General features: G+C 38.5%; 2 protein-coding genes and 1 long non-coding RNA gene across 9 annotated transcripts in view; 2 read left to right on the forward strand and 1 right to left on the reverse strand.

Annotated features, from left to right (window-relative positions):
* METTL25 (methyltransferase like 25) overlaps nt 1-3,751 on the forward strand; it is a gene marked incomplete at its 5' end in the record, with an annotated part of 303,322 nt that extends 299,571 nt beyond the window's left edge. Inside the window, one exon of the transcript XR_014233388.1 lies at nt 503-3,751. The remainder of the gene's footprint in view (nt 1-502) is intronic.
* TMTC2 (transmembrane O-mannosyltransferase targeting cadherins 2) overlaps nt 1-18,144 on the forward strand; it is an 889,086-nt gene that overhangs the window by 9,603 nt on the left and 861,339 nt on the right. The window lies entirely within an intron of this gene.
* The window catches only part of LOC309609382, a 266,481-nt gene continuing 258,536 nt past the window's right edge, over nt 10,200-18,144 (reverse strand). The window contains exon 2 of the long non-coding RNA XR_014233396.1: nt 10,200-16,267. This is a non-coding gene — a long non-coding RNA (uncharacterized lncRNA). The remainder of the gene's footprint in view (nt 16,268-18,144) is intronic.

Consider the following 18,144-nt stretch of genomic DNA (forward strand, 5'->3'; position numbering starts at 1 on the left):
TCTGGCCACCCTTTTGGTCAGCTGTCCCTGGCCTCACTGTAGAAGCAGGTTTTGCTCTCCTGTATTTCTTTTCTGCTGCTTTCCCTTTGTTTCTGGTCTCTGTGCTTATTTTGAATAGATATTCTGGCCAATCTGAGCACTTCTTTCCTTCTGCAGGGTGAAAGGACCAATTGCAGTGCATCGGGTGTGAATAATCTTTGGTACTCTGGTTCTGCTTGGCAGGGTATATTGTTACTGGGTACTCATGATCTCTCTCTTCAATGAAACCCCTTTTCTTTTGGGAGTATGTTCAGATTTAGAGCAGTTCTGGCAACCCAGTGATTAGGAAAGATAGATGTCAGATAAGCTGAAGTTTTTCTGCATTGAAGTGTTTGTGTTAATCAGTGGTGTACTGAGAATCTGTAGTAAGTGTGCTTAGCACATGTACTAGATGGTGACATCTAATATCTAAACCTGGTGATACATTTTTGTAACTAATTAGAAAATGTTTTTTTTCTTTTAGACCTTTCCAAGCAACAAGGTGGCAAAAAGTACAAAGACCACAAGAGTTTTGGAACCAGATAAACTAGGGATCTAATCCCAGAACTGTTACTTGCTAATTGTGTAATTTTGATTGTGTTACTAAAACTCTGTTCCTGTTCTATAGAATGAGGATAGTAATACCTAGAGTTCTTGGGAGAATTTAATAAGTTTTATAAAATGCCTGGTACAGTGGTATCTGAGATACTTATTAAGTATTTCTCTTGATCAAGAAGTTATTCATTAACTTTATAGCTGATATTTTAAAATCGTTATAACATCTAAAAATATTGTAGAGCACTTAGGGAATTTTCTTTAAAGCCAATATTCAAAATTTAAACTTATTTCCAATAATATTTAACTTGGTATTGCAGATAGATTTAGTGTCACTGAAAAGTTCGGTGAAGTATATTAAATAATTACTAATTTAAAATTTTAATTTTCATCTTGGGTTATGGGTTTGGAGAAATGATGTTGAAATTTAACCATTATATACACACATATGCGTGCATACACACACACAAATTTTGGCAATAAAATGTTTGTGGTATATACTTACCTGTATAACTGAATCACTTTGCTGTATACCTGAAACTAACACAGCATTGTAAGTCAACTACACTCCAATAAAATTAAAACATAAAAAAAAATTAATTGAACAACCAATTAAAAAAAAAGTACATACGAAAACCAGAACTCAGATATCTCCCATCTTCTTCACTTCAAGTGACTTTCTTCTTTAGATTAGATAATACTTACTGTGTGTAGGAGCGTAGGCAAAATTATGATTTCTTAGCATCTTATAAGAATTGTTTCACTCTCTGATGTGTAGCTTAGATTTTTAAGGAAAATCATTGTTTAAGGACATATCTTAATATTAAGTTATTCCTTATTAATATTAATAAGAAAAATCTTAATGAAAATATGGAGTTGTTTTCGGTTATGTTGCAAAAGATAATGTTGAGTAGAGAGTTAGCCCAAATCCCAGGAATACTTTTTATATATCTTTTGTTTTACAGTGAGTAAATTGGATAGAAAAGCTCTGTTCTTTGAAGCCTTTTCTGGGAAGCTTTTTACTCTCTAACTTGCTCTCTCACCAGGACCTACATCTCACATTAATTTATTTACAAGTAGTTCTGCCTTTAAGAATATTGATCTCTTTCTTGATTAAAACAGATCTTTCACATGTTTACTTACCATTTGACACTAACATTTCTGGCTTTCTCCCCCACTCCCCCCCACCCCAAAAAAAGAAAATACTTTCCCCCTCAAAGTCCAAGTAAGCTTAGCATGTTGAAGGTTTACTGTATTTATAACACGGTTTCTTCTTTAAAGTCAGGGTGAGGCTCTAATGATCCTCTAGGGTTCTTCCAGCTTAAAGCAGGTCACAGTTATAGGGTTTAGGGTTTGGACTCATTTGCCTAAGAACTATATATGATATTGGCCATTTGGAGGCAATTGATAATGTTTTCAGTAAAACATTGGGCATTTTGCTACACATACCAGATCAACTAGGGATCTAATGTTTTACAGTGAAAATGAAAATGAGGCATTAATACAACAAACCATATCAACCACAGATGTTTTTACCTCAGCCATGATCATCATTTTATTTCTCATGTGTTACCTTCTTATTGGTTGGAGTGTTTATTATTCTGTTCCTATTAATAACTAAATTCTAACAGCAAGTGGCAAGCTCCTAAAAAGGAGAGCACTTTTGGTTCTTGTTGGATAGCAGCCTAGTTTTCTCTAGTGCACATCTGTTCCTTGGAACATTTTTAGAATGTTCAGGTGAAAATTTCATCCAGTATTTTAATAAACCAGATTCTGTTACTGATGGGTTAAAAAAAGATCCGTCATACTGTTTTAATTTATTAAAGGGAAACGACAAATGGTTTCTGTACGATGGCTCTCAACTCTCTGGGATTAATTTAAATAAGTACAAGAAACCAATAATTCAGGACCTTATTAAACATGCCTCAGCAGTTGATTTTTAAGACTAAAGAAAAGACCAACAGCTGGATTTCTCCAGGGTGAGGAGTTGGATGGAAAGGACGGGTTATCTACTATGAAGGAGAAGGTTAAGTTTGACATCCCTATAAATGAACTTTGGTGAAATTGAGAGGAGTTGACTTGAAGAGTATTTTGCCCCTTTCTTGTTTATGATACAGTGCTTTCCTTTTATGGTATAGAGGAGGGATCATTATAGAGGAATTGGGATGACCTTTCTTCGTGAGGGGAAAACAGAGGCACTGCAATGGAAGATGGGTCATTTTGATTGGTACCTCTGTGGATTAGAACCAGAGCAGCAACTGATTGACAGCTTCTTGAGGTTAAATCAAGACAGGTTGTTAGAATGGAAATCCTCTGAATTCAACTGTATTTGTGGAAAGTAGGTCTTTGGTGTTTCAAAAAATTCTCTGGTAGATTTTGATTGCATGCGGAATTTGGGGTGTGTGTTATAAAATAGCAGCTTGTTTGTATTTTTTTTTTTAAAGGCAGCTATCATAATAAATACCCAGATGTTCATCTTTGTGTACTTAGAATTTGCATTCTGAGAATTCATTATTTTGGGGAGGGGGTTGGGTTTATTTTTCAAACTAAAGCCTGAGAGAATTAGCAAATTTAATGTTAAATTGGACACTTTATTCATATACGCAAACCTTGTAGATTTAAGGTAGACCATATATGATATTTAAAAGTTAATATTGTTTTCAATACTAAGAATAATCTTAAGTTTAGATTTTCACTTTTATTTCTTTTTATGTCATCATTATTTATGAAAACTGGTTGAAAATGAAGATCAAAGATTTCCTGTAAAACCTAAGATATGACAAGAACGTTATTTACTTTAAAGTTTTCTCTAAACCAGAATAAAAACTTAAACACAAACCAGAACTTATCCCGAATGTTTTTTCTTTGAGCATCACTGGGAATCTATATAAAAACAGAGTAAATGTTTTGCATGCAGCTTACCTACTGCATTTGAAGAAAATCTTTTGTGTATGTCTGCAGGCTATTTGTGTGTTCAGAAAGAGTTTACCAGAATCAACTGAAATTGGTAGAAAGTGGCCAAAGTAACATTGTAGCTATAACTTTATTGAAAACCAGAATGGTATTCTCTGTCATAATCTTGAGTAAATGGAAGCTAATGAGTGATTTCTTTTGTGAAATATTATCAGTTTTCCTTCACTTAAAGGAGATTAATTTTATTTTAAGGATTTTTTTTTCCCCAAGAAAAATCATATCAGTTCCTGTTAACTTCTATTCTATCAGCATTGATTTTAGAAAAAAGGAGACGAATAGAAATTAAGAAAGCAGCAAAACTGGTAAAGAGATAATTTCCGTATACACACACCAACCAAAAGATTTAAGGATACTTAGTAATAACATTGTAAATTGTTTTGTGTATTCTGGTCACTTACCTCAGAGACCAGAAACAGCTGTTGTTACTAGAAGTGATGGAGAGAAAGAAAAGGTAAGGGTATGTTTACCATTTAAGTAACCTGATTTCTGCAAATTACAGTATAAAAATATGATAATTCTATTCAAGGTTTGGGAGAAAGATTTGATGTGGTTTATTTTAAATTCAGGAAATCCACTCGAATAGACATTCGCCTTTGATTTAAAAGTGTTAAGTCATTCTTATCTAGAAGTGCGTTATCTCCCAAGAAAGCATCAGTGTGGGATGCTCCTGTCATTCCTGTGTTCCTTTAGCAAGCATTTGTAAATGCTTAGCTGTGTCAGGAACCATGTTTAATATGGGGGGCACTGACCCTGAAGAAGATGTAGTCCATAATCTCAAGGATCTTAGAGTCTGGTGGGGAGACCAAGTAAACAGACAGTTTCCCTAACAGGGAGACATGCTTATGATTGTGAGTACGTAAGAGGGGCACTTGACCCCAGACTGGGAGGGAGGATGAGGGAGGCACTTGTGAGAACTGATTCCTGAAGAACAAATAAGAAATAGCTTAATAAAATGAGAGAGAGGGAGGATTATTTCAGGAAAAAAATGTGCAGAAAGAGAAAGGCATGGTGTCCAAAGAGCAGGGCATAAAGCTAGAGTAGAGGGTAGGGAGCGGGAGGGAAAAGAGATGAATTGGCAAGGTAGGCGAGAGCCAGATCACCGAGGGTCTTGTGTTCCCTGATAAAATTTGGAGAACTGTCTGAAGAAGGGTGAAATCCAAAGCAGAGAGACCAGAAAGGGGTCCATTTTAGGATTATATTGGAGGATTTGTATTCCTGTTCGCGATGAGGGCTAAAATAAGGTAGAAACAGAGGTGAAAAAAATTGGGGTGAAATAGAAAGGAAAATGTGAAGAAAAGTTGACGTCACTTGGTAACAAGCTGAATGTGGAGGGTTGTAGGAGAGGGACTATTCTCAGGTTTCTGTCTGGAGCAAGTGGGTGAAAAAGGAAGCAGACATGTAGATCAGTTTGGGGTGAAAGATGGTGGAGGGATGTGCTTATTTTCCTCAGTGAGTAAGAAGAAGCAGTGAGCTGTCACAGCATGGAGATGCTGTGGGTGCTTTGGAGTTTGGCATGCCTGTATTGCTGCTTTGAATTGCTGCTAAAACATTGTCATCCGCCCTTTATTTTTGCTAGCATGTTTTATTTTGATAATAAGGTTTCAAGTGCCCAAAACCCAGTTCAGAAAAGGCAGAACCTCTTGCTTGTCTGAACCTAAGAGCCCTGATGAGGCCTGAAGACTTCATTTCTTTCTCCATCTCTTGGTCTGGCCATCTTGGTGGTCACTGTGGCCAGTGGCAACCTAAGATCTCTTCCCTAGCTCTCCCAGAATGCTCCAGAGGGGATCTTAGTTATCCTGACTTAGGTTTCAAACTCATCCATGAAATGTACCTCTGGTCTGGCATCGGAGTGAAGAGGAAGCAGGTTTGCCTAGCCCATGCCATATGCAGTATAGGATAGAGGGCGTTCATTAGAAGGAAGGAAAAGGGATTCTGTGAAGAGGGGGAGACCACACATGTCCATGGAACCCATGATGTCCACTTCCAGTCTGTTAATACCCTTAACCATTTGAGTAGTACTCTTTGGTGCCAACTCGATCATAAATGCAATCTCAGAAGTCATGTGGCCTTACTTAGTTATGAGGTGGTCACACATATGAGGTAGAACATTCATTCATATGGGGGTGTGTGTGTGTGTGTGTGTGTGTGTGTGTGTGTATTCTGGACTATCATCTAAATTGGGAGTAGGCACTACAGCCTGTGGGCCAGTGTACCCTGTAGCCTGTTTTTTAAACAGCCACACCCATTTGTGGATTTGTTGTCTCTGACTGCTTTCTCTCTACAATGGCAGAGTTGAGTAGTTCCAACAGGGACCTTGGGGCTCGCAAAGCCTGAAATATTTACTGTCTGGCCCTTAACCAAAAAGGTTGCCACCTCCTGATCTAAATGGAAACACATACTTATAAAACTCTTCCAGCAATGATCTTACTGGTCCCTGAGAGCAGGGGACGATCTTACTGGTCCCTGGGCCCTCTCAGGGGTTCCCTGATATTTGATGGGAAACACAGGTCTAAGATACACTTGTTAGGAGTTAAAACTCAAGGTCAGTCTTACAGATGTAAAATGTTACTGACTTCCCTTTCTCTTGGATGACACTATAGTGAGTCCTCACCGGTGATTTTTGGTAGAACTTGGCCAACTGCGGCCTGTTTGTCTAGAATAGCAGTAAGTGACTAGATGGCATGGACGTCACATGTCTGCAGTCGTTTATGGGTTTTGTCCTAACTGGTCCCTGGATCCTGAGTGTGTTCGTTCGTGAGCAGTGGGTTTTCAGGCAACAATATGTCTTTGTGAGCTGGTGCCCCAGCCCCTGCCATACAGCCTGGCAGTCCCGTTGGGCCTCAAGGAAGCGCCCACTGCTTTCATCTCAGAGCGGCCGCCTAGGGAACGCTGCGGGAGCTATTTGTGAACCTGGCTCCCCTGCCTCTGGAGCCGCAAGCCTGCGTTTCCCAGCAGTTGTTGCCCAGCTGTCTGCTGCTTTGTTACATTGTTTCAGGCTTTGCTTCAACCTGTTCTCCAAGTGTTTTGCTTGACCTCCCCCACCGGATCTGGGTCTGGGCCTGGCTTTAGCTCAGCCCTAAGCAGCTGTTTGGTATTCTTCTGGTATCTAGGTTTCATGGGGTCGGCCCACTGGTCCTGATTTTCTGTGATTGAGGTTTTGACACCTACAAGGTGACTGCGTCACTGCTTGGTTGTTGACAGCCTCGTCTTGATGCTTTTTCATTCTCTGGGCTCCCCAAGAGGCACCCTTGATGAAATGTGTTCAGTAATGCGCTGGTTTTTTTCTTATTGGCAAGGAAAAAGGCCGTATGTTTCTGCTTTGAACTGGATTGCCATTTTACACGTTCTTTTAGAGTCTCCACTTGTCAAATGGTTGCGGTTTGGACGTGGTTGTCTTCAGGTAGAAAAATCGGTGTCAGGACCAGGATTGCCTACTGCAGGATTATATCTGATTCTTAAACTTTTCAGGAGTCTTGTTAACTTGTGAGGCTAGAAGTGTAAGATTTACAAAGCAGTCGTACCTGGCTTTTCAAAATTTGTACTTCGAAGGTTGGTTTGCAAATTTAAAATAATAGACAGATTAATCCTTACTGAGTGGAAAATGCTGCCTTTGGTATTATTTTCAATAGTTAAGTTGAAGAATAACTAATTATGTTTGCATGTGATATGAACTTGGGAGGCCTGATAAGTAAGTAGAATACATTTTAGCCAGTAGCCACATGTTCTGCTTAAAAACAACACCAAATAACCTGTTCATTTGATTTTCAATAAGGGCCTATTAAAAATTCTTAATTCATAAGCCAGGTAATAAACAGTTTCTGTGAAAGCAGACGTTTAGGTAGAAAGGTTTTGACCTGGAGCTAGTGAAATCAATGAAAAAACATTAAGCTAGAAGAGACACATTAAATCAAACATATATTGTAATACTTGTTTAATATATTGTATTACTTGTGATACCCTTGTTTAAAGGGTATCACAATATTCTGAGTTTGGGGAAAGTTCAATCCTAATGTTAAATTTTATGAGTAGGTATGTAATATATATGCGTTTATACGCAATTCTCTACTTGCCATAAGCCAAAGAAGAAACAATCAATTTACAAATAGCACAGAGGCAGTAAATTTGTTGGCAGCCATTCTAGGCCTGTTGTAATTCTGTAGTTTTTTCAATATGCAAGTGGTGAATTGCTAATGCTGCTCTGAGCCAAAGATATGGTGATATGTGAACGTGTCCAAGCACTTACATTATGTAAAGCTTGGAGGTATTTATATATCAGTGAAATACTTTATGGGAGTAATAGGAAAATGTGTACTGTTGAAATCATATCCATAAAATCAGTGTTTATATTGAAGTTACCCTCCCAACTCACATTTCAGATTTAAGGGTTTGGCTTGGTGCTGTGTGATCAATTGAGACACAGTTCCCCACTGGCAGGGGTTCATGTCTGAATCTAGACATCTTACTGGCTCTGCTCTAATCACATTGATCATTTTGAGCTACATCAAGGAGAATGTGGCTTCCAGCATGGGTGCCCTGTTTTCTTCCACAAAGTTCAAAGTACACTACAGTCTCCCTTTTAGTTGTTCCTCTTTTGATCCGGCTGTCGTAGCGTGGGTTCTTTCTTCTTTTGCTTGGGTTCTTGCTTTTGCCAGCATGCTTCTTTCTTTTCTAGGCAGTCCAGTATTTCCATCTCAAGTCATTTCCAGCTCGCCTATTGCGTACTTAACTCAGGATCTGAACGAATCACGATCATTATGAACATAATACCTGAATAATGCATTAAAAAGAGAAATATTTTGAAGTTGTATATTTAATTCTCCAGGGGAATAAGAAATTGAGAAAATGGGCTAAATATTTCTCTTAATAAAGGGAAGAAAAATCAAGTATGATGGATCATTGACTAGTGGGAGTCCTTGAGTTTATTCTTCAATTTTTTACTCTCTGGCAGTGTTACAGGGGGCAAGTCAGTGACTTGTCTGAACCTGGGCTTGCTCATTTATGAAGAAGACAGTAATTCCTGATCTCATAGGCTTGTTATGAGCATGAAATCCAATTCAGCTTCATACACTTTAATTTTCTGTCTAATCCGTCAGGTGCTCTGTTAGTGGAATGGCATGCAAATGGTGAATCATATGGATTCATGGAGGAAATGTCAGGTTGTTAGAATGATGGAAACTTCAAAACTGTTACTGCAGAGTTTTGCATGTGTCTTCGGCATGGATAATGGTAGATGAAAAACATCAAGCTGCCCAGGGTGATGATCAGGAGGGAGTAGGCAGGAGGAAGTAGTGTGACTTCATGTGGGGTTCAAAGATGGACTTATTAGTAGTCTGAAGATGGAAACTAGGGTCAGGGCCATGGTGCTCTAGCTGTTAGCTTCAGATCTTCTGGGGCCATGAGTTCTTTTGAAGAGAAAGTAGGCTCTGATTTTGAGGGTTATGTGGAGAGTGGCATCATACTGGCAAAGTTTTAGAGAATGGTAGAGCTTTGTGGGATATAAATAATATTTTGAAAAACTCCATAAAGATATTTAGGCATGAAGTAGATTATTATATTTTTTATTTTTTTAATTTTTGGCTGTGTTGGGTTTTCATTGCTGCGCATGGGCTTTCTCTAGTTGCGGTGAGCGGGGGCTACTCTTCCTTGTGTTGTGCAGTCTTCTCATTGCAGTGGCTTCTCTTGTTGTGGAGCACGGGCTCTACGTGCGCGGGCTTCAGTAGTTGTGGCAGGTGGGTTCAGTAGTTGTGGCTCGCAGGCTCTAGAGCGCAGGCTCAGTAGTTGTGGCACATGGGCTTAATTGCTCCGCGGCATGTGGGATCTTCATGGACCAGGATTGAACCCATGTCCCCTGCATTGGCAGGCGGATTCTTAACTGCTGCACCACCAGAGAAGTCCCTATTATATCTTCTTAATAATTAAATTATGTGCAGAATATCATAGTGAGTTCTTTACATATTTCATTGCAGTTCATCCTCTCAATCCAATAAGGCAGTTATTATAAACATGGACACAGGCTCTGTGAGGTTAAGTAACTTGCCTGAGGTCATTGGCCATTAAATGATGAATCAGATTTGAAACCACACATGTCTGTCTCTGAAGCTCAGGCTCCTGACCCCCTCTATGAAAGCATCGGAATACACGAGAGTTCGGGAGATCTGAAATTGAATCCTGTTTTTCCCCACTAACTGTGTTAGATTGCACTCAAAGAAGTACTTACTTTTTATTACCCCATCTTGTTATTGCAGGGTACACAGAGATGCATTTGAGTGAATTTTGCTTTCAAAGCAGCTTTTATTTGTGTCATGGATCCCTTTGTCCATCTGTTGAAACCTATGGACTTCTTCTTAAAAAATTGTATTACTTGCATAAAACAAAACATATAGAAGCCCCCAAATTGAAATATATTTATCAAGATACTAAAATACCAAGTTATTGTATAGTGACATATATCCTTCTTTATTAATCTATTTAATAACAAAACCAGGTGGTAGATCCATTAACTGCAATAATATCGAAGTGGTGATGAGGGTAAATGATTTTTTGAGAAATTTGCAACAATTGTACTGTGATAGAAAAGCATCTGTGATTCCTACTGGTGATGAAATCACTGCCATGGTTAGTTGCCTTTATTCAGAATTAAAGGCATTGCTAAGTTTCTTTATGACTAGTGAAAGCTAAGATGTACTTTTTTTTCCATCCAAGTTCATGGACTCCTTAAATTCTCTTTGTGCATTCCAAGATGAGAACAGGATAAGAAGACACTTATTAAGGTCCTGTGAAGAAACAGTGCAGAAAAGAAGGATCATCAGCAGTATTGAGAGCTCTAAGATATCTTGGGCTTTCACCTCTCTAACCTTGGAAGAGTTTGGCTGGAGTCAGTAGCTTGAAGCCTGGGAAGGGACATGGAAATTCACAATCAGAATCCACCATCAACTTCCATTAAAACCCCTAAGCTTGTAGTTATCCAATATGGGATCATATAGGCTAACAAAATGTTGAGATTTTGTTTTGTCTTGGGTTTTGATTAATAATTATATAAATTCAGGGGTCTTAGCACTGAGTAGCTTATGTTTATCAGAAAATCTGATTGTTAGCTTTGATTTTTGGTTACTAAAATTGAAAGCTGCATTGTGAAAAGACAAAGTTAGGTGTAGAAACTATTTGAAAGCCAGGCCTTGGGTTGAGTGCAGGTGGATATACTTAAAGGGGCCTGTGGAGAAAGTACTGGAAACTGCTGATTTGGATAACCTCTAATACCTCTTTTAACTCTGATTCTTTCACCCAAATATCCTTGATATTTATGGCGTATTGAAATAAGTCTAGTTTTCCGTGGATTCTGATGAAAGAAATGAAAAAAATGAAAACAGATGGAGAACCTGAAAAGTAACTCTTGGTTGATTGACAGTTAATGTGGAGAATGCTTTAGAAAGGAAATGAAATGTTGTCTCCAGCAGATGGAAGCGTGTAAATTTTTCCTCCACTTTAGGGCTAGAATCACTGTGAGTGGTAGTGTTTCAGAATCAGAAAAATAGAAAGAAAAATGGTATGGTTATCATCACAGGAAGGGGAAACAGAAAGGGTTCACATTGTTACTAAAGGCTCATGCCCAAAAGAAAAGCCCCCCCTCGGAGATGTGGGTCTTACCCCTTCTTCCTCTTTCTCCTCCAACATCCTTTGTCCTCAGGGAGCATGCTTTACCTTTATCATCTTCCATTTTCCCTCCTCCCTTCCTGTCCTTTCATACCCTATTTCTCTTTCCTCTCCCCATTTCCTCTCTCTGCTTCTCCTCCCTTTCCCACACACCTCCCTCCCTCCTCCATACTTTCCCCACCCCTACCCTTCACCAAAGTCAAGTGATGCTGAACTTGGGCTCAAGAAGAGCCACTTCACTGAGTTGATGGCACTGTGAAAGCTTCTTTTTGAGTATTACCTCATTCAACTCTGGACAGAGAAGGTACCTCCAAATCATGCTTGGTGATTCGTGACTGGGAATCTGATTAACAAAGTGATACTTGAGCTGAGCTTTGGGAAAGGCAAATGGCCGTCTCGAGGGTGCTGTGAACTGACTAGCTTGCCTGAAGCCCTAAGACTGGCTCACACATTGAGAAAACTGCAGGTTGTTCAGAACGACCAGTACCAAGGGCATATTTAGGAGACTGGCCAGGGACGGAAATACAGAAGTAGGTAGAAATCAGTTTGTGATGGGCCCTGGGTATCACGTTAAGGAGCTCAACTGAAAGCTAGGGGGGCCCTTGAAGGAGAGAGAGATGATCAGACCTGCATATTAAGAAAGAATCCTTTGACAGAAGCAGGATGGATTGGAGGAAAACACCACTGAAGGTAGAGAGAACAGGTAGGAAGCTTTTGCACTAAATCAGGAAAAAAAAATTGAGGAACTGTGACTAAAGCTCAGGGAATGAAGATAAAGAGGCAAATTCAAGGGAGGAAAGAGGACTCTAGAACTTGCTGACTGGATGTGAGAATGGGTAGGAAAGAATGAAAGAATTTGTGGAAGTTTCTGATAACTGTCTGGATACTCCGAGTGTTCTCTGTGTGAAGAGACTTAGGAGGAAAGCAGTTTTGAAGGGAGAGTTCATTTTTGGACATGTTGAATTTGAGGCTCTGCTGACATAGAATCTGTAGTAGACAGCAAACCATAGTAGGGTATTAACTACTTTAAGTTAGTGTATTGTGCCTTTGACATGTGCCAGCCAGGGTTCTAAGCACTTTACATGGATTATCTCATTTATTCCTTATAATAGCTCTGTGAGATATAGGTATGATCATTGTGAGGAAAATGAGGCATAGCAAAGTTAAGTGATTTTACATATTTAGAAAGTGATAGAATATTGTGTGATTCCATTCATGTGAAATGCCCAGAAAAGGCAAATGTCTATAGAAAATAGAAAGTAGATTAGTGGCTTCTTGGGAGTGGGAATGGGATTAATGCAAATAAACATCAGGGATCTTAATAAGATTGTGAAAATATTCTAAAACTGATTTATCGTGATGGCTGCCCCACGCAGTAAGTTTAATAAAAATCATTGAATTGTACACTTGAAATAGGTGAATATTATGATATAAAGTAAAACTCAATAAAGTTGTAAAAAAAAAGTGCTTGGAGTTGGGATCATTATAAATATTTTATTTTAGCTGTTGTTTTCACTGGACTGTAAGAGAAAAGCGCTCTAAGAGGTACCAAGGCACGTCAGAGTGCTTCAGAAACGGCGCCCTGAAAATTGTGCCTGGACTTTAAAAAAAAAAGATGTTTTTGCCTTCTTTTTTTTTTAATGCCAGTCTTTCAGCTATTTGCTTGTTTAGGATCTGTGAAGCATTTTCCTGTTGCCTCTTGTAACTTGCTGTTTCTCGTCTCCTTTGGGATAATGTGCAAGATGGCTAAGCTGGCTTCTGCCTCCCCCAGATTTGCCTTTACTCGCTCCCTTCCTTCTATATTCAAGATCTGTGTTAAGGACTAGGAATTAAAAAAAACAAAAAAAAAGACAGAAAAAGAAAAAGATAATTAAAATATTCTCATTCTCTAACTGGCATTCTAAAATTAAATATTAAAAATGACTCAGTGGGACTCTGAGTCTTCCCTTAGAGAAACCAGGAAGGATCTTTACAGGATTGCTCCTCTGTTTATTGGTCTTGGTTTGTTTCTTGGCTCATGGGACTTGAACATGAGTAGGACACAACCTTGTTTAGAAAGTTCACATTTTGTTACCATCAATGCAAAGGGTGCCTCGTGACTGTATTAGTGAAGATACCTCCAAAAGATAATGACAACAAAAGCAATTACTTCCTCCTCTCCCCCTCCCCACCCCCTCCCAAATCCGATCACATTAGTATCATTTAGTTTTATTTTTGTCATTATGAAATAGTGAAAATTAAATTATCCAATATTATGTAAAATTGAATAGAAGAAGGGTAATAGGTGTTTTGGTTCTTTTGCTTTATTTCTTTTGGAAAACTCGGTGTGTAAATCATTTTTCTTTATTTTTTTTTTGGTCAAATGAATCCAGTTTTGAATGCAATAGACTTTTCTGGTAAATCTTTGGCAAACCTGGTACATCTTTGGGCAAAATGTCAACTTTTCATTATATTTTATTACACAAAATGTAAATATTGTGTTCTAAGGAACAAGCTTTTACTTTGTAATCATCTATTCTTATTTGCGCCATCAGAGAATGGCACAAATTGCTGGTGGTAGAATTAAAAATGATAATGGTGCTATTATCAGAATTAGTGGATGCTTGTCAAGTTTTAATGGTGCATTCATATTTGGATGCTTTGGAATATTTGGTAAATTGTTTCTGCGAGTGCCAGTTAACTGTGGGGACAGACATATGTGAGGTGCCTGGATTTATCATTGAATCAAGTAGAGTGGCCTTTAAGGCTGTGCACCACAGTACCCTGTGTTGCATCATTCATTATGTAGAAAATGAGGAGGTTTATATGTAAGACCAAGACTTAGTTATTGAAATGCCCATGAGCCTTTTCTGCTTCTCATATACAAGCATTGTTCTTTACACAATCTGTTGAGAAATTAACATATTCATATTTAAAGCATCACAAATGTAAGGGTGGAAGATGAGAGGGTGATTTAGAATGCTGGGGTGTTTGTATCCATGAGGAATTTATCACCCCTACCCTGGTATGCCTGGAAGTTGAGGACCTTAAAGCAATTCAGTGGTAAAATTCTTCACCACCTTGTGAACCTGCTCCTAAGGCAAATTTATTATCTGCTGATTTTACTCCTAAGAGTAATAGGTGAAGGGTAATTTTATATTGTGTACTTTAAAAGACTTATTTTAGGCACCTAAATTGAGCAAATAAAAATCGGCTCTTTAAAAAATTAGAAACAATTGGAAAATCCGAAGCAGGAAATGAACAACACAAAACACCTTGAAATCTTCAAGGGACCTCTTTTAATTATCCAGAGGGCATTCATTCAGTACATTGTTTAGCACTGACAATATATCAGGCATTTTGTACATTTCTGAAGTTGTAAATTGGCAGCCTAGTTTTTTGGTTATTCTGAACTGTGTTACAAAAAAATAAAAAGCAAAGGAAAACAGAACAAAACAAATAAAACAGTAGGTAGCCAACATCTAAAAATTAGGACACTTTACTCCCCGGTGCATATTTACACCTTTCTTAATTTAAAAAAAAATTAAAAAGAATTTGACAACCGTGGGCTCATATTCCTGCATGGAACCCATTATCAGGAGCAAAAGAGTGGCTGTCCCCTCATTACCAGTTTTATAGATGAGACAGTTTAAGGAACACTGTTAGGCAGCATACCCAAGGACACAAAATGAGTTGTTGTGGAGTTAGATTTCAAACTTCATCTAATCCAGTTAAAAACCAAAAAAGCTCCTCTACTCTTTCATGTTGCAGAGTATTGTGGAAGTTGCAAAGCAAAGCAAGATAGAAACTAATATTCCCTACATGTGGCAGTGCTTTAAATCTATGAAATCTGAGCTTTCCTAGTATATCCCAACAATAAACCTGTAAATCCAGGCCGATGTTTTAATTCCCAGGTTTCAGAACGGGGAACTCTGGAGGCTCAGGGCATAATTTACTTATGGTCACAAGTCTGCTAAGTGACCGTGTTGGATTAGAATCCTGGTCCCCTGGACGCTGGTGCTGGACCTCTTGGTACACAATGAAGGTCAAGAGTTGGCCAACAGTTTGAATATAAAGCCTGAATTCAGAAAATGTGTAATTCTTAAGTGTAGTATGAACCATATGGTAGTGCCATTTTGTCTGTCAAGAATGGTCAAAGATCAGCAATTTCATGTGGTTTAGTGAGTACTTCTAAAGAGATCCACCTATTTGCTGTGATTCTTTTTTTTTTTTTTTTTTTTTGGCTGCGTTCAGTCTTCGTTGCTGCGCGTGGGCTTTCTCTAGTTGCAGCGAGCAGGGGCTACTCTTCGTTGCAGTGAGTGGGTTTCTCATTGCGGTGGCTTCTCTTGTTGTGGAGCACCGGCTCTAGGCGCGTGGGCTTCAGTAGTTGCAGCATGCGGGCTCAGCAGTTGTGGTGCGTGTGGCTTAGTTGCTCTGCGGCATGTGGGATCTTCCTGGACCAGGGATTGAACCTGTGCCCCCTGCATTGGCAGGCGGATTCTTTTTTTTTTTTTTTTACATCTTTATTGGAGTATAATTGCTTTACAGTGGTGTGTTAGTTTCTGCTTTATAACAAAGTGAATCAGTTATACATATACATATGTTCCCATATCTCTTCCCTCTTGCGTCACCCTCCCTCCCACCCTCCCTATCCCACCCCTCTAGGTGGTCACAAACCACCCAGCTGATCTCCCTGTGCTATGCGGCTGCTTCCCACTAGCTATCTATTTTACATTTGGTAGTGTATATATGTCCATGCCACTCTCTCACTTTGTCACAGCTTACCCTTCCCCCTCCCCATATCCTCAAGTCCATTCTCTAGTAGGTCTGTGTCTTTATTCCCATCTTACCCCTAGGTTCTTCATGACCTCTTTTTTTTTCTTAGATTCTATATATATGTGTTAGCATATGGTATTTGTTTTTCTCTTTCTGACTTACTTCACTCTGTATGACAGACTCTAGGTCCATCCACCTCACTATAAATAACTCAATTTCATTTCTTTTTATGGCTGAGTAATATTCCATTGTATATATGTGCCACATCTTCTTTATCCATTCATCTGTTGATGGACACTTAGGTTGCTTCCATGTCCTGGCTATTGTAGATAGAGCTGCAATGAACATTTTGGTACATGACTCTTTTTAAATTATGGTTTTCTCAGGGTATATGCCCAGTAGTGGGATTGCTGGGTCGTATGGTAGTTCTATTTTTAGTTTTTTAAGGAACCTCCATACTGTTCTCCATAGTGGCTGTATCAATTTACAATCCCAGTGCAAGAGTACTCCCTTTTCTCCACACCCTCTCCAGCATTTATTGTTTGTAGATTTTTTGATGATGGCCATTCTGACCGGTGTGAGATGATATCTCATTGTAGTTTTGATTTGCAGTTCTTTAATGACTAATGATGTTGAGCATTCTTTCATGTGTTTGTTGGCAATCTGTATATCATCTTTGGTGAAATGTCTGTTTAGGTCTTCTGCCCATTTTTGGATTGGGTTGTTTGTTTTTTTATTATTGAGCTGCATGAGCTGCTTGTAAATTTTGGAGATTAATCCTTTGTCAGTTGCTTCATTTGCAAATATTTTCTCCCATTCTGAGGGTTGTCTTTTGGTCTTGTTTATGGTTTCCTTTGCTGTGCAAAAGCTTTTAAGTTTCATTAGGTCCCATTTGTTTATTTTTGTTTTTATTTCCATTTCTCTAGGAGGTGGGTCAAAAAGGATCTTGCTGTGATTTATGTCGTAGAGTGTTCTGCCTATGTTTTCCTCTAAGAGTTTGATATGTCTGGCCTTACATTTAGGTCTTTAATACATTTTGAGTTTATTTTTGTATATGGTGTTAGGCAGTGTTCTAATTTCATACTTTTACATGTACCTGTCCAGTTTTCCCAGCACCACTTATTGAAGGGGCTGTCTTTTCTCCACTGTATATTCTTGCCTCCTTTATCAAGGATAAGGTAGCCATATGTGTGTGGGTTTATCTCTGGGCTTTCTATCCTGTTCCATTGATCTATATTTCTGTTTTTGTGCCAGTGCCATACTGTCTTGATTACTGTAGCTTTGTAGTATAGTCTTAAGTCAGGGAGCCTGATTCCTCCAGCTCCATTTTTCGTTCTCAAGATTGCTTTGGCTATTCAGGGTCTTTTGTGTTTCCATACAAATTGTGAAATATTTTGTTCTAGTTCTGTGAAAAATGCCAGTGGTAGTTTGATAGGGATTGCATTGAATCTGTAGATTGGCAGGCAGATTCTTAACCACTGCACCACGAGGGAAGTCCCTACCATGATTTTTGATATGTTTTCCTTTATGTTTATAGAGATTTAACCTTTCATAGGAAAATGGAAATAGGAAGTTTGGGGCAAATTTATTAAGATCCAGTTCGAAGTTGTGGATCCAAGTAAGCATACAGACTTAGGATTTAGACCTGCAAATACCACATTCATACCCATTCTGGATTCTGGAGAGTTTAATCCTGTTGATTACAAATAGGAAGCATCACTTTTCTATTTTGGCATATATATTCAGAATATTGAGTGCTTACTACATTTGGAGTGATATGGAACTTACTACATTTCTGTGGCTTTTTGATGATGATATTTGAAATAAGCCTGAATCATAAGATACATTAACAAGATAAATAAACAAAGACTGCAAATGAATAAAATATTCATTTAAAAAGGTTTTACAACCATCTCTCTATTTTGCAGATAGTAGACTCTCAGGAAATATATTTAAAGAATGAATGAAAATATCATGTAATACAGATACAATTAACACTGGGTGAATGCTTTTTCCCTTCTTTATACCTAAATTACTCATGTAGTAATTTTCTTTGGGCCTGATAGAGAAAACATGACTCTGTTTCTTTTAATTATGATGTCATAATGTAGGAGAAAGAGCACAGCTTTGGTGTCAGGTAATGCTGGGTACGTGTTCTGGTGCCATTGGTTTTCTAACTGTGTGACCACAGCA

This window comes from Balaenoptera borealis, assembly GCF_965194805.1.
Source record: "Balaenoptera borealis genome assembly, chromosome: 13".
Lineage (NCBI taxonomy): Eukaryota > Metazoa > Chordata > Mammalia > Artiodactyla > Balaenopteridae > Balaenoptera > Balaenoptera borealis.